The following is a 24,213-nucleotide window of genomic DNA, read 5'->3' as shown; positions in this document are numbered from 1 at the left end:
TCAGGACTGTGACGCTTGCTCGCGAATGAGACCAAGACCTCTGCCGGAAACTACGGCCCATCTCGCTAGAGGACACAACCCATTACAGCGATGGCAGATCGATTATATAGGTCCCCTTCCTCGATCTGAGGGGGCCAGATATGCCCTAACTTGTGTCGATACAGCGAGTGGACTGATGCAAGCCTATCCTGTAGCAAAGGCAAACCAAGCCTATACCATCAAAGCTCTAACTAGATTGATGGCATCATACGGGACTCCTGAGGTTATTGAGAGTGATCAAGGTACACATTTCACAGGTGCAACTGTGCAGAAGTGGGCTGAAGACAATAACATTGAATGGCGGTTTCACCTGCCCTACAATCCAACAGGAGCAGGCCTAATAGAAAGATACAATGGGATCCTGAAGGCTGCTCTGAAGGCAGATTCACAGTCCTTGCAGGGGTGGACCAAAAGGCTTTATGAAACCCTGCGAGACTTGAATGAGAGACCAAGAGATGGCAGACCCAGTGCTTTAAAAATGCTGCAGACAACTTGGGCCTCCCCACTTAGGATACAAATTACAAGCAAGGACACCTCACTCAAGCCACAAGTTGGCACAATGAATAATCTTCTGCTCCCTGCCCCTGATGACCTAGAGCCCGGGAGACACAAGGTAAAATGGCCTTGGAAGGTGCAAGCAGGACCAAAATGGTGTGGTCTCCTTGCACCTTGGGGGAGATTGTTAGAGGTTGGGGGATCAGTAAACCCTTCAGTAATCGGTGTATGGCCAACAGAGGTAATAGTTGACACCCCTGTTTTCATTGCAAGGGGGACATTAATCATGTCCATGTGGCAAATTAGAACCCCCCCTTTGGTACCCGATATAGTGATTCAGTCGCAGATTTCGGGCCAAAGAGTGTGGTATCGAAGGCCAGGACGTGCCCCGATACAGGCAGAGGTGTTGACTCAAGACCGAAATACAGCCTGCATCTTACCGTGGAGGGCGGACCTACCCCTCCTCGTACCTATTAAACATCTGTTTTACTCCCCTTGAGGTTTTAAGTTCACAGGATGGCCCGCAGGAGCAACATCACTCAAACACGCTTATGAGGAAACATCATGACACCCTGTGACGCACTGCTGAACTTTTGGGGACTGGAGAGCATGAATCAGAAGCGCTACTGGTCCTTGAAAAAGATACGCCTCGAGAAAGAACATCAAGTACTGGCCCAACAGAACCGTGAAGGGGACTGCCACTGATTGCCTTTATTGTTTTGACATTCTATATTGCGGCGGGTGTTGTGTATGCGTCGCGATGTGCATTGTGTCTTGGGCCACCAGGTTGCAGGGGCTCACCCCCTACCTGCTCAGTCATTGGTTCATGCTGTGAAGGGGTGGAGTGTAGTGGAATTCCAGGGTCACAGCCTGAACCAATGGGTGGGCTCTGTGAGTGTGTGAGTGCGGCGGCGCGGCGGTACGAACGGGGGAGGGACACATTCCTCAGCTCGGCTCGGTCTGCGCGCTGCTACCGGGAGGGGTGAGTCGATTCTTTTTGATATCTTTCCCTCGTATGCCTATTTCTTAAATAAAGGCTTTGTCATCACCTTCATTTGCCCTACATCACCACACCATGGAACATTTTCAAAGATACGTAAGACCTGCTGGAAGTCAGGCCACTTCCTACAGGCCATGGTGTAAGTTTGCAAACAGTTTTTGCTAAGATACCTAAGCCAGAACAGAAGCAAAGAAAAAGTGTTGAGAATGCCATAAAAAGATACTGTCACAAAATATAGCAAAATATATTATGGTATCTAAAGACACAAGCTTCAAAATAGACTCCCACTGCACAGCAGTGCAGCAGGCCTAAGGCCACCAAAACAGCAAGCCCCCAATTGCCATGGTGATGCCACAGGAGCTGCAGCCAAGCACAGCACCACATGAGGGGATGGCATGGGCTGACCCTCAGATGCCCACTGAGTGTGAGGCTGCTTCAAGGCTAATATGAAAAACTTCACTAAATGTGCTCAGAGCTGACATAAAACATCAACTGTATGTGCATGAACACAGAGCAAATATATTCAAACAGTATCCAAAGCCTCCTGCCAACCAGTGCCTGTGTGGATCCAGCCCCAGTTATTTACGGTTAGTAAGTACTGCCACGTGATTATTGCTTACAGAAAATATCAATGCCTGGAGCCCAGCTTTGCATCACTAAATCCATTAGCAGGATTGGGCACCAACATCAACAGCTTCAGCGGAGAAGAAAAAGAACTGATAACTTCACAACAAACAATTTGTCTCTGAGTAAACTGGTAATACCTACAAGCATTGGAGAAAAAAAAATTACAAAAACAATAATCACACAGGCCAAATAAGGTTTCATCACTTCTTTCATTTTACATGGAAACGTATTCTATATCTCAAATCTGGTTTATGTTGTGTCCTCATGATGATCTAGCGGATAGTAAAGCTAAATCAAGTTCCAATATACAGCTGCACTCCCTTAATAGCTTCTACAGGTTATGTTCTAGGACAAGAGCCAGTGGCTAATAATCTTCCCATTATTGATTCTTCCTAGATGGAATGGAAACTCATTTCCCTCGCCTTTTGATAACCAAAGACCCTGTCTTGGTTATTACAAATATATTACTATACATGTAGCTTGGAGTTTGGATAGTAGAAGGCATTTAGGAGGATGCCTTAGCTGGCATGGATTTGTTTTTTACCACAGTAATTCTCTCTAAGGAGAAGGAAATAGGTAACAAAATATAGCTGCAAAGATGGCATGTATGGAACTGGCAGGCAAAAAAGAGAACACATCATGATCTATCTGTCAGCCACTAATTTTCCACCATTTCCATAGGACTGACCAGCTCAGATCACAAGCCAGAATACTTTTAAAAATCCCACTGGGTGCCCAGGCCAAGACACCAGGGACTAACATATTTTCTTCCATTGAGAACCATGGGCCACAGAAGTTTAACAGATTAGAAACTCACAAAGAACTGATGAGGAGGATTTTCAGGGACACAAGATCTTTTAGGTGACAAATTGAAGATAAAAGGTGTATCACTTCAGTAGCTAGACAATTCATTTTAGACAGTATGAAAAATCTCTCTCCCCGTGTAATAGTAAAGTGGAATCTACAGATCCATGTGTTATTTCCCACCTCTGGTATCAATGCTAAAATGATATAATGAAAGAAACCCAGGTTTTAAGATCACAGCTAGCCTCATCAAAGAGGCAGTTAACAGGAGTGCTTCGTGTCCTCTTCTGCTGTTTGCCAACAATTAAAAATGTATTCCAGAGGAACAGACATTTACCTAGATGTACCATTTTGCATATCTGTTAGAGAACAAAAGCAATTCATCTTATTCTCCTTTTTATTATTAATTGGTAAGACTTCAAGGATATCTTTATTTTACGCCAGTACCAATCTGATTAATGAATGCAAACCTTTCACCTTTCAATTGCACAATAAATTCTGACTGCTTCATGAAACTGATTAAGCCTGTCATACCCTTGTCCATGGATAACATAAAACGCATGTTTGGTACAGAACCAATTATCTTTTACTGATGAAGGAAGCATTCTTTCTTCCTTTGCTTCCCCTCTCCCCCTCCCTTTCTTTTTATACCTGCCAAGTCCTCTTGCTGACATCTTTCTACTGCAGAACAGTGAAAAGCAAATAACGAAACATGAATATTTTCATGTTTTCAAGATTCAGACAAGACTGTTGCCTTGGGTTAATTCTCTACAGGATATTTCTGTCAAGTATTGGAAGTCCTCAAGAATATACAGTTTCAAAAGTTCAGCTGCTCCATAAAACATGCTAGAAGATGCCAAATAAAACAAACATGGCTGGAGCAGATGGGGTTGACCTCAGGGTGTGCTACGCAAGCCTCATAAAAATACAGCATTGAGAAGGACATGCAGCTCACGTAAATAAGGAATTTGACAAGATCTCCATCAGTCCTAAGCAACCTATGTTTCGCTGATCCTGTGATAGTGACAACAAACAAGTAGCACTCACTCAGGGCACAGTGAGCAACCAAAGGGGCACTGGAAAATACTGGCAATACAGAGGAGAAAGGTGAATGCAGTATAATGCTCTTTCCCAATGTAATTAAATGCTTGTCCAAAAGAAGAACTTAGAAATCACAGAATAGCCTGAAGAAACAGTTTTTGTTCTCTGTTCTATTAAGTATGTTTCTAAAAGAGCTGGAACCATCAGCTTCAAACAAGTAATGAGCACCATGCCTCATCTATGGGAGAGTGACTATGTTTGCATTCAACACAGTTAAAACACAAACAGCCATGAGTTATTTGGCAAATAGAATGCATTTTTTTTTTCCACTACTGGGTATCAAACGTCAAAGAGATCCCATGGAGCCAAAACAATGAGAACTAATAATAAAACCTAATCTACTTATACCATCAAGAGCATATGGATCTAAAGATAAACTCGGATGACAAGACCACATGCAAAAGCTAAAGCAGAAACGTTTCCAGTTAGTTCTTTTTCCAAAAAGCCACTCATGCAAAAAATGAGCGGTTTTTCTCTTTTTTTTTTTTTTCTCTCTGTTCTGTTTGGGGTCCATTTTTTCTTGTAAAATATGTTTGGGAAGTGGAAGTTTTCAAACGTGCAGATGTTTGTGATTGCACACTAGCAGCCTGCTGAGAGACATTATTGGTTATTGGTATCAAGAATGCAGTTATTCAGTCATCCACAAGTCACTATTCAAAACTGTTGCTCTCAGTCAAGGAGGTGATTAATGGAGTCCAGCAATGACACAGACTACCCCCTGCCCTTGCAAGCTCTTTGATTTTAATGCAGTTAAGCTACTGAAGTAAACAAACCAATCCGGGTGTTCAGTTAGCTCTTTGTCTCATTAGAAGTTATTTGACTAGACAAGTGGTAAAAGAATATTGCACATGTCCCCAGATTCAATTTTGTATTCTGTAATCATGGCAGCAATTACACTTGTAAAAAGTTAAGAAATTAACAATGGCAGAAAATGCTCAACCTTTCATTACGGACTTTCATGTGCAACAACGTTAATATCTTCTAATCACCAGAGTACAGCAAAAATGTTCCCATATGTTTCAAAGAGGCCAGCAGGAACTACAGTCAGTAGTCTTGATGTTGGCAAATTTTACGTTCAAAACACAACAACATGTTGCCTCTCTCAGCTAGGAGACCGGCAGCCTGCAACTCCAACATCTCTCAAGAACACCCTAGACTCTGGTGTCAGACTGCACTTGGTATTTCATGCAGGGACAATTCTTTCTTGCCTCTGTTTTACGATTGAGACTGCAAGTCTGGACGTAGCAAATCACAGTACCAGGGCTAAGGTATTTTGCTTCTTTACTGAAATGCCCAAAGCCCTGCAATGACTTTAGCACAGCTTAAATAGAAAACATGAAATCACAACACCTGCAAATGAGCATACTGTTACCTTTGCACTCTGTGTATGTTCAGAAACAGAGGTGACTACCACGGGGGCACGGAGAGAAGTCGCGTTGTTGGTACCCAGAGATGGCCTTAGACAGGCTGACAACAAAGTGCTGTACAAGAAGTACAGCAGGGAGCACCAGCCAGGTTGTGAACCAATGTCCACTTTAATTCCTTTTAAAGGGTACTGTGTCTCACAGCTATTTACCACCCTGGACAGTCCCACAGCAACCAAGTCTGGCTGCAGCCCACACTGCAACCCCGAGTGCCCCTGGCAGCACACCTGTATCGCCATTCTAGGGCATCCCACAGTGTTACTGCTGATTGCTGTTATCAGTGCCACAGAGTGCAGAAAGGTAAAAAAAATTAAGTGTCATCATGTAAAGTGGAGCTGATAGCATGCCATCTTTGGTTTTAGAAAATGTCACTGTCCACATATTTCACAATACATCAAAAGCTGCATTGAAACCTTCGTGGTAGTTACGAGAGTCTCATCTTTCATCACATTCCTCCTGACAAATTAATACCAGCCTCCCGTATCTTATGAATGAGAGCAACGTATGTTTCCCACATATCCTGATCAGCCTCTTTGCTCTTAACTGACTCCAAACTCATCTCCTAACACCCTTCTGCTTCCTAACCACTCATCACGATCTTTGTTTTCATTTTCTCTGATGAGATTTTTTAGAAAGCATTCTACACGTACCCACAACACTGTAACCTGACATAAACTTTGAAAAGCTCGTTTAAATTCAACACAAGACAGAAGAAAAGAATACTTTTCTTTGGTTGCACAACACAGTCATCACCCAAGAAGCGTAATTACAGTACCATTTCCATGCTGACATAGAAATAATACACTCCAAATGCAAAGCTCTGGTTTCACAGGACATCTTAGTAGATGATGTTACTGTCTGGTAAATTCTCAGCAGATGGATGAGACCAAAAGCATGCAGAAGTGATGAGAAGAAAATAGCTGAGCAAATAAAGAAAATAGTTAGTCTGTGTATCAATTCCAAATTTGAAGGGGTGAGAAAACAAAACAAGCAAATAGTAATAACAATAATGAAAGCTGCAGTCAACTCATCTTCATAACCACTTTCACTCATTACAAAAAGGTCAAAGGTTAGCTCCAGCCACTACTGTTATATGGTATTAGTAAAGACTTTTGCCACCACTCCCAGTTCACACACTGTATACCCTGGAACAGAGGAGAACCTATCACATCTGGGCTGCAAAATTCAATACGTGGTAACTGTAACCATCTTAATCTCCCCTACACTTACTTCTAACTCACCAACATACTAACTCCCTTGTTGCATTTATAGTGCAAAGAAACATGAAAGTTCTTAAGAAAAAATAACCACACACTTCCAGCAAGAAGTATCTGCACATTGCATTGGTTTAAAAAGCAAAGTGAAATATATGAAAATTATATTGACTTGCTAATATATTACAAAAAGCATCTACATTTTTTAGTAGGCTCCTTTTCAGCTTTTAAGTTTTATGTCCTACTTTCTGGTCTATTAAAAGAATTCTTTGCTTTTTAATTTTAATTATCTTCTCTTTACCCTTTCTTAGTTTTTCAGCACGACAGGATATTATTACTCCTCATGGGAAATGCTCTGTGATAAATAGAGACGATCGCTCCTTTAAAGCTGTATTTAATTCCTCTTACTTCCTCACTCAGGAGCAGCTTGCCATTGAGCACCTACTCTTTCTAAAGGAGCTTCATACATAAACCAAATTTCAAGAATCAGAACCAAGAGTATTAACCACTGCCATAAAAACCGAACTTCATGACACAGTGACGCAGTAGATACCAAAATCTGAAAATTTGAAGCCCTATGGATGTGCATGACACTTCCTGTAAAATTTTCTCATTCGACCTCCATAAAACATCATTTCGTTTAACACAAAGGATGAAGGAAAGCAGGCACACAGCCTTTCAGCAGAGGCTTCTTTGTTAAAGCTGTTTGTACTGCTAGCAGATGCAGCTTCTTATGTCACTCAAGCTGAAGCTCTGTTAGATAAAAATCTTCCCCAGTCTGTTACCTGTCCAAAGTTGAGAAATTTCATTGTTTTCAATTATGTTTTGTGGAAAGTGGATAAGGGTGATCTGACAGTGTCAAGATAACAGAAAACTGTTTAGAAGTCAATAAATGCTGTTAATGATTTCTATGTCTGATAGCTAAAATTGGCATTTCAGCTTCCTAACAAAGTCAGGAAACTGCAGAGAACTCAGTAAGGCATCAGATAAAGAATAAAAGCTCCCTACTGCTCCGTCAATAGCCACCCTGAAATTAAAAAAGCAGAAGGACGGGCAGTTTTCTGAAGACAACCTAGGTGTTAATTGTACAAGAAAATAGCTAAAATCATAGCTTGCTCTTCTCTCTCTCCAGTGTTTGCTTTTTTTGTTTGTTTGTTTTAAACAAAAACTCACCTTTCACATTTAGCTAGGGCAGCAAGTTCTTGCATCATCCCATGTTTCCAAATGTCTCCCAAGCTGTTTGTCAATCTGTCCTAAAATGCCACATTGTAAAGATCTAGTCATGTTTTCTACTTCACAGGAAAGGCTGTGGTTGTCACCTAAACAAGCCAAAGCCTTTCGAACTTTCAGATTTAAACTGTTTTTTAAATATTTAGGTTGCCATTCAGAAGAAAACATCAACAGGATTTTTTTCCCTGATTCAGAATATTAGCAGCTTTAAAGTGTTTATTTATTGTTGTTATTATTATGTTTAAGCTCATGCAACTTGGATACCACTGACTTATTTATCTATAGGGCACCTTCCACTGAAGCAGTGGAAGATTTATCAACTGCGTGTACAAATTTATTTCTCTCTTTTGACAAGACAAAGTCATTATAGGCCCATAATAATACATATAATGGCATAATAATATATATCTGATTATTATGCCTGGGGCCCCCAGTACAGGAAGGACATGGAGCTCTTGGAGTGGGTCCAGAGGAGGGCCACTAAGATGATCAGAGGGCTGGAGCACCTCTCCTGTGAGGAAAGGTTGAGGGAACTGGGCTTGTCTAGCTTGAAGAAGAGAAGGCTCTGGGGAGACCTCATTGTGGCCTTCCAGTACTTGAAGGGAGCGTATAAACAGGAAGGGGAACAGCTGTTTACATGGGTGGATAGTGATAGGACAAGTGGGAATGGTTTTAAACTGAGACAGGGGAGGTTTAGGTTAGATATTAGGGGGAAGTTTTTCACCCAGAGGGTGGTGAAAACCACTGGAACAGGTTGCCCAAGGAGGTTGTGGATGCCCCATCTCTGGAGGCATTCAAGGCCAGGCTGGATGTGGCTCTGGGCAGCCTGGTCTGGTGGTTGGTGACCCTGCACATAGCAGGGGGGCTGAAACCGGATGATCATTGTGGTCCTTTCCAACCCAGGCCATTCTATGATTCTATGATTATAAGTTTTTCTATATTTGTATGCCTTCATTACTGGTATTATATTAAGATACCAAGTATAATTTTTCTAGATCCCACAACACAGCTCTCAATTTTCCCCAAAATTAATTCTGTACTACATGCTTTCTTAGAAGGCTCCTTTTGGTGCTTGCATTTACTGTTTACCTGCAGATGTAAGACTAAAAACACATACGCATACACTGGGATAGTGAATTAGATATGTAGAACTCATCTCCACTTCAAGCTAATGCACTAAGTTATATTTTGGTGAATGCTCTTCTAACGCCATTCAATTCCACAGTAGCACAGCTCTCACACATGTTCTTTTGAGACGCAAATAAGAAGCCCTACTAAAGACACGCTACAGTCAGATTTATTTTGGTGGGGAAAGGCCCACTTTTCCTTATGAAATCCCTTATTTTATGAAGTGTTCCTCCAATAGCAAAGCTATATAATTAAAAAAATCCAAAAAAAATCCAAACTTAAGCTATCAGATTTACTGAACTGTAGGACTTCCATTTCCACAAGGACTAAAAGCATTCGAAACTTCATAGAAGAAGAGAAACCAGTGAAGGTGTCCTTGCCAGCTCATCCCTTTGTTGTGTGGTAGCAATGGCAGTTACAGGTGCTGTCTAGCACTACATTTCCAAATCACTTCCCCTTTCTTAAGGGATGCTTTACAAAGACAGAAAAAGAGAAGAAAGAGAACCGCGCCCTGGAGAGCCACATTCTGAAAAGCTGTATGACAACATCAGGAGAGATAAAAATGAGATCACTTCAACACACTCACTTTTACCAAACACATTTTTTTCTTCTGCTATCAAAATACAAGTGTTCCCCAGATCCCATCACAATTTCAAAGCCTGCCAGTGACCTACTTCAGCAAATAAGCAGAAAGAACCCCTGTCACTGATCTTTGGACAAATTAAACTTCTGCCTTACCCTCTGTACTTGTTATACCACTATCTCTGTACCCATAACCTGGTTTCTCTGTAGCAGTGAACATTACATCTAAAAATTAAATCTCTTCATGCTACAATTATCTAAACTATTAGCAGTGAAACTAAGTGAAAATATTAAATATCCTTTAAATTAAGGATGGAGAATATTTTACTCCTCAAAAAGTCACTAAAATTCCTGCAGCTGTTCAGTGGTGAAGAATTATAATAAACCTTACTTAAAAGAGTGTGAGCAAAGCAACAAAGATCTGCAGACAAATTTGAAAAAAAAACAGAATCTCCCCTCATACTTAAAAGTAATGAGTTTCAAAGTCAGAAGCTGCTATTCTTAGTAATAATCTCAAAAAAATTATAGGACTTGACAAGATACTCTGAATTCCAAAAGTGATGGCAGCATGTAGTTAAACATTAACAAAAAACAAACAAAAATTAATAATAATTTTGTTTGTAAGTATTCTAAAGAAGATATTTAGCCTTACACACAAACACTATTCTCTTGTCTTTCTTGTAGCCCTCTCCAAACACATTTATATGTGTACATATATATGAGAGAGAGAGAGAGAAGGAGTTAAATGTGTGTTTTGGGTGGGTTTTTTTCTTTTTCCTTTTTCTTTTTAAATAGAAGAACAAACATCTATACTTAATAAACAAACCATAAGAAAATCTTGCCTTACTTGTTCAGGTCGTTCCAATGGATTTTAAAGAAACCTTCTGCTCAGAGTCCTTGAAAGTCCTTAAGAAGTCTCATTCTGACGGTCTTTCCAGAAAGGCACCGGGGAACGCAGGACAATGGAGAGGAGAAGCCAGTACAGACTTTCCCCATAAAACTAATCTGAACCTAATGCAACTTGCATAAACGTTCACACAATTAATCAAACCATAATAATAGAGTTCTGCTTTCCCTCAAGCCTTACCTTCCCCTAATACAAGGAACAGCAGTTTTCCCCAAGTTTATTTGGCCAAAGCCTATCGTAATGCTGCAAGAAAAATAGCATGATGTGAAACAAATCACTCACAACCCTGATGATTGAGTGTGTGTTTGTACATTATCAGAAAGAAATACGTCATGATCTAGTTCTACTCCCAGCTGCACCCCACTGGCATTCTGCCCTGGCTTCCATTCAGGACTGGAGCTCCCCTACATGAAACCGTGCTGGCCAGCACCTTGCCTTAATACCTATGAAACGCACTACATGTTTTTATCCCCTATAAAGAACAACAGTAATCAAAGTAAGTCAGTTTTGCTTAAAATCATAAAATAAGTTCAGACCTCCTTGAGCAACAGAGGGTGTTGAATACTGTTAGTTATTCTGACCACCTGCAGTATCATATCCAGGATACAGTGCTAATTTTAGAGTGCTGGACGCATGCCACCATAGGATATGTTATTTTTACTGAGTCCTGATGTGTCCATCCCACTGCACATCTCCACTTCTAACGTGCTACTGTAAGGTTATTAAAGTTTCCAGTTACCACTTGGCTCAAAACTGCAATCTACTACAGAGTTCTTTGGCTAAACTCTTCCTCATTCTGAAGATCTTTACACAGTATAACTAAAATAAATATCTGGAAACAGTGTAACTAGGAGAAGTCAGCTGTGGTATATATTCTTTCCTCCTCTCCCAAAGTCTCTCTCACCACAACCACAAATAATAGTATTTAACATGCTACTTTCAGTTCAATGAACAAAAAATAACCCACACAGAAATACCTTTCACCTTATAGGCTGGCTCTTCCAGTAGTCTATTCTACACTGATCACAACTATGTCTCTCTTACTGAGTGAGAATCAAAAAAAAAGCAATAAAGAAACACGGTGACAATTGCAACACTATATTCCACATAAAAACATGGATGTTGGGAAATTCCATTCATGAAGTTTCAATTTAGACCTAAAAGCCTCTGAGTAAAATGGACAATACAGTTTTCTGTAAGTGTTTATACTACAGAGCTGCTGTCTTGCTTTCCCAAGGAGATAATACTGACCAAGCTATCAGGACAGCAAGGTTGGGATGAGCTTTAGCAATGAGGATTTAAGATTTCTACACTTCTGCTCACACGTACTTCTTCCCTTACTTACCACTTTTCAACAGGTAGACTGGGACTGAACAGAGAGTTCTCTCGTGTTATGATGGATTTCTGCACGTTTTTAATCACAGAGATTTAAATGAGAGCACGGTACTTGGCATGCATCCGTATGCAGACAATAAGATATCCGCTGCCAAAATCTCCAATGAAGACAATCCCAGTAGTTAGGAGAAAATGTCAGCCAGAAACAGTTGCGTGAAGCATAAAAACCCATGAGAAGAAAAAAGTATTTATTTATTAAATTAAAGACCGATTTTTCCATTCTAATACTTCTGATCTGTTTTTATGGGTTTTCTCAGGTATGCTTAATTAAAACTAGTCATCAACACCAACTTTGTTCAGAAGAGCAATTAATGAATGTGGCATAGAGCAGCTTAGCCCTGGAGGAGTCTCTGACATTTGTTCATGATGAAGACTGTTCATTAATTGCTCCCCTTGTTCTCAGCCTCTTAATGATATTTTTGACACAACACTACAACTCAATGTGACTTATTCTTCACAGCCAGAGACATCTGCACTGTGTTACGTTAATAAATCTACCTTTGAAAGATTTTCAAAAAGATATTTAAAGACACGGGGAAAAAATAGGTCTGGATGAGCTAATAGCAGAATAAAAAAGCTGTATTGCCATTCTTATTATTACCTCCAAATATGCTTTATATTACAGATAATTTAAGCAAATATTTTGTGTTCTATATTTACTGTAATTAATGGAACTTGGGTAGAAATTTACAGTGTTGTCCCAGCCTATTTAAACTATGCTCCCATACAAAATTGAATCATAAGGCTTCATAGGTCTTCAGATCTTAAGTCCTCAGATGATTTTCAATTGCTTTTAGTAAAAACAATTGCTTTAATTTTTAGAATAGAATGCAGAGAGTCTAGCTCTGGCTTACAGAGGAACTACAAAGAACCTAAGATCTCTCTCCAAGAGTTAAAAAAAGGTTATTGACATTTCACAGTGACTTCTGGAACCCAAAAAGGGTAATCAAAGCCATCCCATAAAGCAAAAAAACGTACTAGGAGTGCACTATATAGGTTTTAAAAATCCATTTGTTTATCTTCATAATACGTCCATTACCTCAGCTGATCCTTGTAGCTGCTGGAGTCCTACTGCAACACACAGAATCATTCATAGAAGAAACACGAAGCAAGAAACAAACAAGCTACATGAGAATTTCATGCCTGGAGAGCAGCTGAAGGCCCTGTAGATACAAAGACCTTCAACATGCAAATGAAAACAGCGTCCCCCCTCAAAGCTGGCGATATCATACCAATTATTCTGACCTGGTTTTCTGAGATTCAGTTTCTGTAATTCAGATTATGTAGCAACTCCTACAGCCAGTCAATTATTTGCATCAACACTGCCATTGAGTTTAATGTAATTATGCACAGAAACTCCATGTTAAGCCTTCCATTAGCTAATTGTATGCTTTTAAGTACTTAAGAGGTACAGTAGAAGCAAACATAGTTAGATGCAATCCAGTTTCATAATGCACCTGAAAAGGAGTCAGAACTTATGAGGAGCCAGGGTGAGCTGAAAGAACCCAGAGCAACTCTATGAGATAGTGGGTGCAGGGTACATGTGTATAGCATCAGAAAAAAGAAAGGTTTTCCAGGTTTACATTTGCCCTCTCCAGTCTACTAACGTCAACACATCGCTCTCCTAAAACAGAAGGCTCTGGTTTCCTCTGAAGCTTTCCATTCACACCCAACACTTCCTCTCTCCTACTTTCTCTCCCACCTCTTATTTCTACCAGCTGTTCCTCCCCTCTTGTCCCGTTCCTACACCTCCTTATCTTTACTCATTGAAAGAGTCATTAAAAATGAAAACAATACTAAAAACACCCACCCATCAGCAGCTGCTCTTCTCTGCACTGAGCTTCAGGACACAAAAGCAGACAATAGCACAGGTGCAGACAGGCTACTGTCAGCCCAAGCACTCCTGCCTGTCTGGAGACCAGCAGCCACAAAGGAGTCAGTGTGGGCTACAGGAATGCCAGAAAGGTGACCTAACATGGCTTGGATGGGACAGAGGTAATGCGCTGCTCGGCACACCTCCTGATTGCTGAGTATGCAGAGGACTTGTTCTCAGAAGCAATTTTACCTGCTCAGAAACCATCTTTGCTAACTTACTATAGAGAGGAAAGCAGGAAAAAGTAATTCCACCTAGATGCAAAACTCACAGTAGGCTCCCATCCTTGATGGATTAGTCAGAGAGAGACCTGCAAACGACACTAGCACAGCCATTCAGACCTCTTTATTTCTATGCACAAAAGAATCATCTGAGCATCTAGAGAATCATTTGTTTATTAATAAATTTGCACACAAATTCCCTATTAGCAGAATGCAGGAGTGCCCTGGCATCCCTTATGTTAGGCACTGTCCTGCACACACAGATCCAACAGAATAAGCCAAATTATTAAGCAACGCAAGGGATATTCAGATTTTTTTTTATTATTTTTTTTTTATATTTGCCTTAAGACATATAGAAAGCAAAAAGGAACTCTACAGAGTATAGAAGCCCATTTTATTAATCTTGCTAAATATATAATATATAGTAAAAGTTGGATAACAAACCCTGTACAGCATGTATTTTCAATTTTATTTGGATTGAAGAACAATTGTCCTTGTCAATTTTCAATATTCCACTCCCTTCATTAGCATCACGCAACCTTCTCACCTCTAATTGAGAACCCAAAAAAGCAACACTACCACTGTAGATTATCTCAAATAACATGTTGGGATCTATTGATCACACTTTTAGAACCACTTCTGAGAGAATAGAAAGCAGGAATAACCTAAAGGATTTAGGAGGTAAAACATAACTGTACTTAAATCTCACACAATTAGATGGACTTCATGTCCTGCAGCAAGAACGCATGGCAACATACACCATCAAATCAGAGGCAAACTGCAGGGAATCGCTCACACTCTAAAAAGCATTCATCAGCTTTCAGGAGAAAAAAAAGTATATTACAACCTGAAACTTTTAAGTACATTCCTATTACTGTAGTCCAATTAGTTTGCCCATGTTTGTGGTCTGTCTACTTTAATACAGCTTAATAATTTAGCAGAATCCTACTGTTTCAATTATCTCTTCTGAACCCTACAAAAATCACATCATGGTCTCTGTCTTTAAAAGATCTCGCTATAGCCATTGTGAAGTATTAATTTAAATTACATTTCTTTTATTCATTTCTACCCTATTGTCAAGCTAAGGGTACTCCATTCCTCTCTGCAGTCCAGCTTGCCAGATAAAAGAAATCTATAAATTTTAGATAGTACACATAATCAATATTTGATGCCAACATTTCTTTGCTCTTCAAAGACATGAACTCTTCGGAGTTCAGATTAAAACTATCAACTAGCAGAGCAGTGTTCTGATCTCTATTTCAATTCACTTTGTCTTTTGGCACAGTTTCTGGACCAAAGCTAACCAGCTCTTCCCTGCAGAAAGGCTCATCCATCCTTCCGCCTTGGTTTTTATCTGGGATGATACAGCAGACTTTTGACTCCAGAAAAAAATGGGAGCACATGATCTAGCCAAGACACTGTGTGGCAAACTGGAATAAACTATAACAATTTGGGAGGGAAATGTATGCATTGCATGTGTACGTAAACAGAGACATGTATCCACATACACATAAACATACGCCATACATATAGGAACTGGAAAGTAAGGTTAATTTTTGATCATGTAGGAAGTATCTACAAATGTTGTTTGCAAACATTTAAGAAACTACAAACATCATAGATTTATAATTAATATAATATTTATAAACTACACATAGGTTTTACTGTCAGAAGGCAGCACTGTTACAATCCACAGTCATCTAACAAGAATAATTTTGGTCACTGAGCCTCATCCAACAATTCCTCCACAGAAGCTATTACTCGGATGAGTTTTGGTTATCACACTGCTTACTTACTAAAATACATTTTCACACATATCTAAGGTACCAGCAACACTCTAACTTTGCTATATGGCTGCACTATACTTAATCATCCTTCGATGTGTCAGAATCTTGACAATACCAAACACACCACCTGAAGGACACAGGCAGCTTCTAGTCAACAAAAACGAGAGGAAGGTAGCGAGCTAGCATCTCCATCTTACCTCACAGCACATTGCATAAGACACCAGAAACTTTGTGCTTCAAAGGTTCTGCGCAGAGCATTTCCCATGCCTCACTCACTTGTGTCCTGAAGTGCACTTGAACTCACTGAAGTGGCCACTCCACACAAGTACAGAATATCCTGATCAAAGGGAGACTCCGTAGTCATACTGGGGTGGGAATGGTACATCTCCACTCATCTTTGAACAGCCAGGCCTGGCTCCAGAAAAACTACTAAAGACAAGTTGATGCAACAGCTTTTTCTGGTGAAGTGCTCCTGGTACCAAGAGAAAAGAAATACAGTAATCAACTTACATCACGTCTAAAAGATATGTCTTGGGAACTACCACTGCAGAAAGAAGCTACAGGAAACAGCATTTCACAAGATGCTAATGGCTTATTCACACAACGGTTACCATGCCAAGGCTGGAGATTATCAGCCTGCTCTGCTCATCACTTCTTCACCATTATCTGCCTACAAGAGCACTCCCAAATCCTTTCAACAATATAATACTAAGTCTTGTTAACTCAAATCCTTATGACTCAGCCACAAAAGTAAAGTTATCATAAGCATTTCAGTACACATAAACATAATACTTGTAAGATTAGTAAAACAAGGATGGAGCTCAACCTAGCTGCCATAGTGAACTCAAAGGTTTTTTTTACCTCTTAATATTTTGGGACACAGAGTGAAATTAAAAATATCCAACAGGCAACATGAACAATGTTCAGGAACAGCCAGATGATTTTCCCAAAGATTGCTCATCTCCTTTACCAGCTATCTATAGACATGAAACTCACAGAAACACTGTTTTTCACACGAAGATTGATTTAAGGAAAACACTTTTTTCTTACATGGAAGCAAGAACATTCAACACATTATCCATAATTTCTTATAAGGCTTTGAAAGTTTTAGTCATCATGAAGCAAGGGACTAAAACATGCCACAGCGCAACACCTCCCACAATGCAGGAAGCAAGCAAGGAAAGAAAAAAAACACTTCAAAAAGCAAACAAGTCCACTGTTAAAAACAGGAATCTCTATACAGAATCATAGAATGGTTTGGGTTGGAAGGGACCTTCAAGATCTTCTAGTTCAAACTCCCCACTATAGGCAGGGACACCTCCCTCTAGACCAGGTTCTCAAAGCCCCATCCAGCCTGGCCTTGAGGTCTTCTAAGTAGGGGGCATCCACAGCCCCACTGGGCAACCTGTTCCAGTGTCTCACCACCCTCACAGTGAAGACTTTCTTCCTAATATCTAGTCTAAATCAATCTGAATCTACAAAAAAATCAATAAATACATGCGATCGTGAACCAAGTCTAATTTCTGCAAATAATACACAATACATCAATATGGTAAGTTAACCTCATGAATTGTTCCTTGCAAAGAGAGTTCTCTACATCTGAAGTTATGGAATTGTTGTGTGACCTTATATTCAAGCATTAGTAACAAATCCCTGCAACAAACAAGTACTCTTTAATAACATAAAAAAATAAAGACTAGAAATATATTAAAAAAAAAAAAAAACCTTCTGGGGAAAAACAAAAGATTGCAACACCTCTTCTCTAGAACTGAAGTCAAAGAAGAAGCTCTGTCAACAGCCATCATGTAAAAAGACAAATGTTTTCCTGGGAGGCAGGCAATCCATTGTGGACAGCACATTCATATGGATTCTCAAAGGAAAAGAATGCAGTTGCTCTAGTTATTTTAAGAGCATTTCATGATTTCAGGTTTGAGAGATAAATACAAAGACTCAAGACAAACATCGGAATTAAGTGTTTACCTGTAGTTCAAGATTATTTTTCTTCATATCCCGATACTGATCTCTTTGGCCTTCAGTTTAAATACATTTCCACAATTTTCACTTCCAGTTATAGATAAGAGAGAAGAAATTGAACTTTATAATAAAAGCCAGTAGCAAACTCACTTGTAGAAAGGATTCTGAAGGAGGAAAATAAGTTCCTCTGCCCAGACAATTAATTTAATTTAAAACAACAGACACGCACTGCAAAAAGATCAGTGATTCAGATGTAGAGCCCAGATCTCCCTTTTTGCTATTGTTGCTAGCTGCCCTTTTTTTTTTCGCTAACATCAGATAAAAGATGACACTCAGGCTGCACTGCTTTGTGTTCATTAAAGCCTTACCTAATTCTTCAAGTAAGGAGTCAGAGCCTATGCCATCCATAAAGCAGACAAAGGAAATTTGGAAAATCCTGCAGTTTACTTGGACAAATCAGGTGAGTCCGTAGACCCTGACCAATCTTTATGGTAAGTCTCCAGAGCTCACATTAACATCATTTTGGGACTCATACTCAAACCCATCAAAAGAAGTTTTTCCCTTCATAAACACCAATCACCTCGCCAATCACACATCCCTCTATTGGTATGCATGACCTCATGCCTCTGGAAAATCAAAGCAGGTTTTCAGGACAGTTATGTCATTTTATATGTTACCAATTCCAGCAGCCTGTACCAGAATCCATTATCATTTTTCAACAGTGTAAGGTCTGACAGACAAGCTGTGGAAGACTGAGCTCCAGTTTTTAACAGATTATTACCCTGAATTTCCCTCTTACTGACACACTCAAGGGCACTGTAATGAGGCATTGCCTCTCAGGTACCTCAGACCTCAGAAGATGAGTTTATGCTCCTGAAGACTGGCATACATCTAGGTCTCAGTCCATTTGCAGTCCCCATAAGAGCGTCTGTAGTATCTTAGAAAACTAACATAAGACAAAACTTTACCAACAGACCTAAAACCACTGTGGCAAAATCCCCCAGAATTCTTCATACCAGTCCTAAATGTCATTGTTACTTGAGGAACTAACCAGAATTTTTATCCAAACACACAGTCTTCCTCTCCTCTCCTTCCATAGCAATACTCATTCCATACCATCAGTCATGCTCAAAGAGGAAAAAAATAAAATTAAAAAAAAAAAAAAATTAAGAGGATAGGCTCCCTAATATTGCTCACAGTATATTTCCACATAAAGAGTTACACTGGCACAACCAGAAGGACCCAGAAGATAACTGAGAGGCATAAGGAGCCAGAATTGCAAAGGATGATAACAAACTGCAACTCTCTCCTACACGGAGTATTTCCTATCTATGACTGTCCGCCCTTGGGGAATGCAGTAGCCAATGTTTTTCAAGTCACAAGGAGAAACTTTTTTTAGAAGATGAAGGTTAAAATTTATTAAGATTTTAGCAAGCAAGAATCAGGAGATGGATTTTCAGTGTCAGAAACAGGTAGAAGAGATACCAAGAGATACCACATTATCCTTCGCTACTTCAGCATTACAGTTAGCTCATAAGGTTGGCTGTTCAGATTCCAGACTCACCTTGGGATTATATGCCTTGAAGAACACATTCAGAAAACAGTCGTCTCTCTTCCTTTCCAAAGTTGAAATCCCATTTTTTTGCTACACTATGAGTCCCATGGTACAGCAATGGTCAATATAATATCAGATGCCACTTGTAATTAGGTACACTTATTCCCTCCTAAACATTCTTATTAGGTATTTCAAAATCATTGCTTAGGTTGAAAAAGTGAGTAAAGGAAAGTACACCCTGGAGCAAGAGAAGCTAGATAAAAATTAGAATCCCACTATCATTTTTTATAACAACCAACTATAATAACCACATAACCCTACTGTGAGTTCAGAGTAAGAAACAGAACAGACATAGGAGAAGAGGATATGGACAGCAGAACTCAGATGAAGTAACACACTAGCCCTAATGGAGCTGATAGGAAGCCCAGCACAGAGAACAGCAGTCATTAGCTGTGGACAACATCCAATCCCTTTTCACAGTCTTCAGTTTTGACTCTAACATAGTTAAAAAAAAAAAAAAAAAAAAAAGACTGTTGTGTTTTAACCAGGCAGGTAGCCCACAACATTATGGCCTTCCCCATGGCCTCACATGGGACAAAACAGCCCTTGGCCTAATTCAGGCTGTGTCCTGGCCCTGCCCTGCCCCATCACGGCAGCAGCTCTGCCCTGCCAAGTGACTTGGACTGACCCTCAGTGAGTGCCCATTGCTCAGCAACAACCAGACATAGGCATGTATTCATCACTGTTTCAGCTGAAACCAGGACAAAGACATACAAGACAATACACACAATCTATCCTCTTGTAACTGGTTAAGTCAGGAGTTTCCCTCCAGGTACTCAATACTGGCCCAGTTTCACTTCACTTCACGTGGACAGAGTCAACAGAAAGGACTTAATCCCATATGCCTACCCCTGCACCAAGCCATTTCAGCAGCGTTCACACAGCGCACTTCAGAATTAGGGACCTGGGTCAAAGCAAGGGTTAGTGGGCTTCCACTGAAAACAGATCACCAAGATGGTTCAGATTATGAAGAAAAAACCAAACAAGCAAACAAACAAACAGAACAACAACAGCAACACAAAGAAAAAAAAACAAAGAGGCAGGAATTCCCAAATTTATGCTGGAGAAAACAAAGCACAAAAAAACCACCAGAACATTTTGAAAACTACAAGACAAATATTCATTCAGAGTTCACCAGCAACAGAAAGAAGCAGCTCAGGAAAAACCTTACTGTGGGCAGTAAGAACAGAGACCAAAAATACTGAAACACTTGTACTTCCTCTCTCGTTATATAGGCTTTACTGTTAAATCTACTAAGCATTCTTGATTTGCAGTTAAAGCTAATTCTAACCTGAAAGTATATTTCAATACTGATCTTCTCTACTGATCTGCTCTGATCTTCTACCTAGGGTAGTTATTCATAGGAGGAAAGCAGAAGAGAAAGGAGCTCAATTTTCGCATACATAGAAGAGCTGGGGTAAGGGAAGTGTGAAAACTCCACAACTTGCAGTACGTAGAGCAATCCTGCAGGCATCACACACACTCAAACTCATTCATCACATGTATTTTGGAACGCCTAAGACAACATCTCAGCAGCGTTTCAGCATTCCCTAAGTCATCGCTTCTGTAAGCTTCTCCTAAACCAAACAAATACCACTAGTTGGCTGCACGTCATTGTTTATCAAGCAAGGCACTCGAAATCGACAAATTATATGTCAAAGATTCACAGCTCCTCAGTCAACATCCTCCAAATGGAACAGTAATTTCCATGACATAACTGGGGTTAGTAGAAACCTCAGACATGAAAATGCTAACCTGCTCTTTCAGCAATGGAAAAATCCAACAATTCTAAGGTATGCTGCAGCTCAGAGAGAGATCTTGATCTCAAAAACAGGGGAAGAAATAAAAATGCATCAATAGGAGTTTAATAACACTGATGAGCTAAACAGAGATGAGTTTGGGATGACAGCACAGCTGACGTGTTACTCAGAACTTGAACGTTTCCTAAAAGAAATCACTCAAATGGTTGATGAAGACTTCCTGATACTCAGTCACTGGTATACATTTTCCTTTCCAAATGCCTCCCAATTAGAGATTTGTTTTATTCATGTATTTATACAAAAACACTGAGTATGGAGATAAAGAGGTTGTTTATACAGCAGAGAAGTGGATTGCGTCAAAGTACCTCAGAGAACGCACAAATGCCAGAATGAATGCATTAATAAATCCACTAAATATTAACAGATTTAAACGTGTTGTATTTTGGAACACGGGTTTATAGTAAAACCAGAGCAAGACATTAATTAGGCTGTAGTTTTGCAGTTATGAACTTGGTTTACGTTAGCCACCGTTCAGATAAAGCCAGGCAAGCGTGCTATACTTCAGTGCAGTGCAGCAAAGATCTTCAACCAATAACCGGACACTGTTACGAGATCTAATCCAGAATCCCAACCTTTCACGGAAACGGTTTGCTGCACCTACCCTAACCAGAGCAGAGGGACTGGCAGGCTGCAGGGATCGCTGCAGAGAGCAGGCTGCCACCTGGCAGTGGCACGTCACAGCTGCAGCCCCGTGCCAACACGAGCCCACCTCTTGCAAGGGAGGAAGGCTCCGTGTCACCAAAGGGTCAGCCTGCAAATGCTTTGATTCAAAAAAGCTTGTTCTTTCGAGCCAGCGACGGAAGCTCTACCAACTTCAGAGCATCTATCACCAAACGCCGAGGCGAAGTTTCATAAACCAGATGCCAAACTGCTAGCCAGAATTTTGTCATCACTGCATAACACACGATGGGATACCGCTCTGTGCCAAGTGGGATGGATCACACACGCACTCCTACCAGCGATTGGCAGCGCACCTCTGAGCCAAGACTGCACCATCGTCTGGCCTCGGTGCCACCGCACTCATGCCATCATGTCCAGCACTGCAGCCCTGGAGGTGCAGGAAATGCTCTGTTCCCACTTTTCCCGGGGACTTGTAGCCCTTCACACAGCTCTGCCACTGAAGCTACGGTTAGCAGGAGGCTCACGTTCACTATCTGCAATTTATAGTGTGTAATGTGAGGTTTACTCACTGGAAAGTAACGAGCTTCGTTTGGTCAGCAGTAGTTCTGCGTGTGTATGAAAGTACACCAACACAAGTTCAAATCCACGTGGTTTCCCTAAGATGCTGCGGAGGGGGCAAGAGAAAGAAAAGACAGAAAGCCCCGCAAGCAGCAGCAATGCATGGGTACCCCCTGTTGCGTGCCTGCCTAGCAGGATATCAGCACAACAACCCTCTCATAACCAAGGTTTACGGATCATTACCGAGCGCACAAGCACTCCTACTACCTGGAAGTATCTTAAGAAAGCAGCACTGGTTAAAGATTAAAAGCAATAAGAAACTGCCGATAATCGCACCTTCAGCATTCTCAGTCAAAACAAAGCCCGGTTACAACACCTCAAGGAAGGAGCGGCACAACTTAATTTACGTCGCTTAGCCGAGAGCAGCGTTTTGTTTTGGTAGGAACTGCCGCCCTCTGGAGCCTCAGCTCGCAGCAGGACCTCCCGCAGCTCTTAACACGGGGAAAACGAGAGCAACCCGGCGCCGCTGAGAGTCGTGAAGTCGGATCGGCGTTACCTGCAGGGGAGGAAGGTGGGAGCACGGCACGCCTACCCACGAGGCTCCCAAATCTCTCACCAGACCGTTTGAAAGGCCGTATCTTAAGCAATGCACTTGGACTAAGCGCCCATCACCTCGCTCTCAGCCAAGAACCGCGACATCACCACTTTCGACACTTCTCCGTCAGTCAAACTTCGCTAACCCAGGCGGAGCCCTCGTTCCGGCACCAGCCCGGGGATGCTGAAAGGGCTGCGGTTAAAACTGCGTGCAGTTTCCACGGTGAAAATCCCAGTCTGAGCGAGCCCTACGGCTGGACTAGCGCCGCGCTGAACCTTCACAACACGCACCTCCAATTAAGAGCGTTTCGTTAGCTTTCGGAAAACACGGCTTTCCAAGTTACCTTAAGGCTGCGGGAGGATGCCGCGACCACGATAACTTTTCGGTTGGGCGATATTTCCTCCAGCTGTAACCGCGCACACCCACACGAGCCCCTCCTGCCGACGGCGGCGGGGTTTGAGGGAGGGCCCCCAGCCCCGCTGCCCGCGGGATGACTCCGGGCGCGCTGTCGCCGCACCAACCTCACGCCTCACGCTCGGCGCGTGGAACGACACGATGACGCCTCGCAAAAAGAACCATCGCCCGGGCCGTCTCCTTCTGCGTGATCACAGAACGATGACGCCGACCCCGCACTTCAGAAAGTGCCAAAATAGGGTTGCAACACAGATCCACTCCAGTCCGCTTAAACGCAGCGACAACAGAAGCGCGCTGGGAGTTCACACCGGGCTGAGGGCGGAAGGTGTCCCGCAGTCCCCATAAACGCCGCGCTCCGTTCCCGCTCTCCCGGCAGCGGAGCGGTGCCCGGGGCCGGCAGCACCTGGCCGAGGGCAGCGCTAGGGATGCCCGCTCGGTTTTCCTCCTCCGCGGACACTTTCGGAGGAGAACGAGTGCCCGAGGAGGAAGGGCCGTCCCGGCGGCGCCGCTCCGCCTGCCCCCCGGCTCCCCCTGCCGGCCCTCGGCGCCCACCGACCCCCGGGGCTCTCGAGCTCCCGGGGACGGATGCGAGAAAGGATGGAGGCTCCGGGAACGCTCCCCGCACCGCCCCGCGGGGAGAGGGGCCGGGGGTGGTGTTACCTGGAGGCTCCGCTCCGCAGGTCAGCCCCGAGCCGCTGCCGCCGCGCCGTGCCCCGCTCCCGGCGCGGCGCCACCGCCTCACTCCGCCATGGCCGCAGCGCTCCGAGCCGCCCGCAGCGCTCGCAGCCA

General features: G+C 41.9%; 1 protein-coding gene across 15 annotated transcripts in view; it reads right to left on the bottom strand.

Annotated features, from left to right (window-relative positions):
* The window catches only part of SEMA5A (semaphorin 5A), a 332,072-nt gene that overhangs the window by 305,187 nt on the left and 2,672 nt on the right, over window positions 1-24,213 (bottom strand). For 5 of the 15 annotated variants that reach the window (XM_040695733.2, XM_040695737.2, XM_015282264.4 and 2 more), the window contains exon 1: window positions 24,085-24,193. The exons of 2 other annotated variants lie outside the window; for them this stretch is intronic. The gene's annotated coding sequence lies outside the window, so the exon portion shown is untranslated. Of the gene's footprint in view, window positions 1-16,024; window positions 16,300-22,426; window positions 22,949-23,353; window positions 23,935-24,084; window positions 24,194-24,213 lie in introns of those variants that run through there. 8 more of the 15 variants (XM_046926710.1, XM_046926701.1, XM_046926754.1 and 5 more) reach the window with 5 other exon arrangements.

This window comes from Gallus gallus, chromosome 2 (genome assembly GCF_016699485.2).
Source record: "Gallus gallus isolate bGalGal1 chromosome 2, bGalGal1.mat.broiler.GRCg7b, whole genome shotgun sequence".
Taxonomy (NCBI): Eukaryota; Metazoa; Chordata; class Aves; order Galliformes; family Phasianidae; genus Gallus; species Gallus gallus.
The sequence above is the reverse complement of the archived record's forward strand: the minus strand, read 5'-3'. Positions and strand labels throughout refer to the sequence as shown.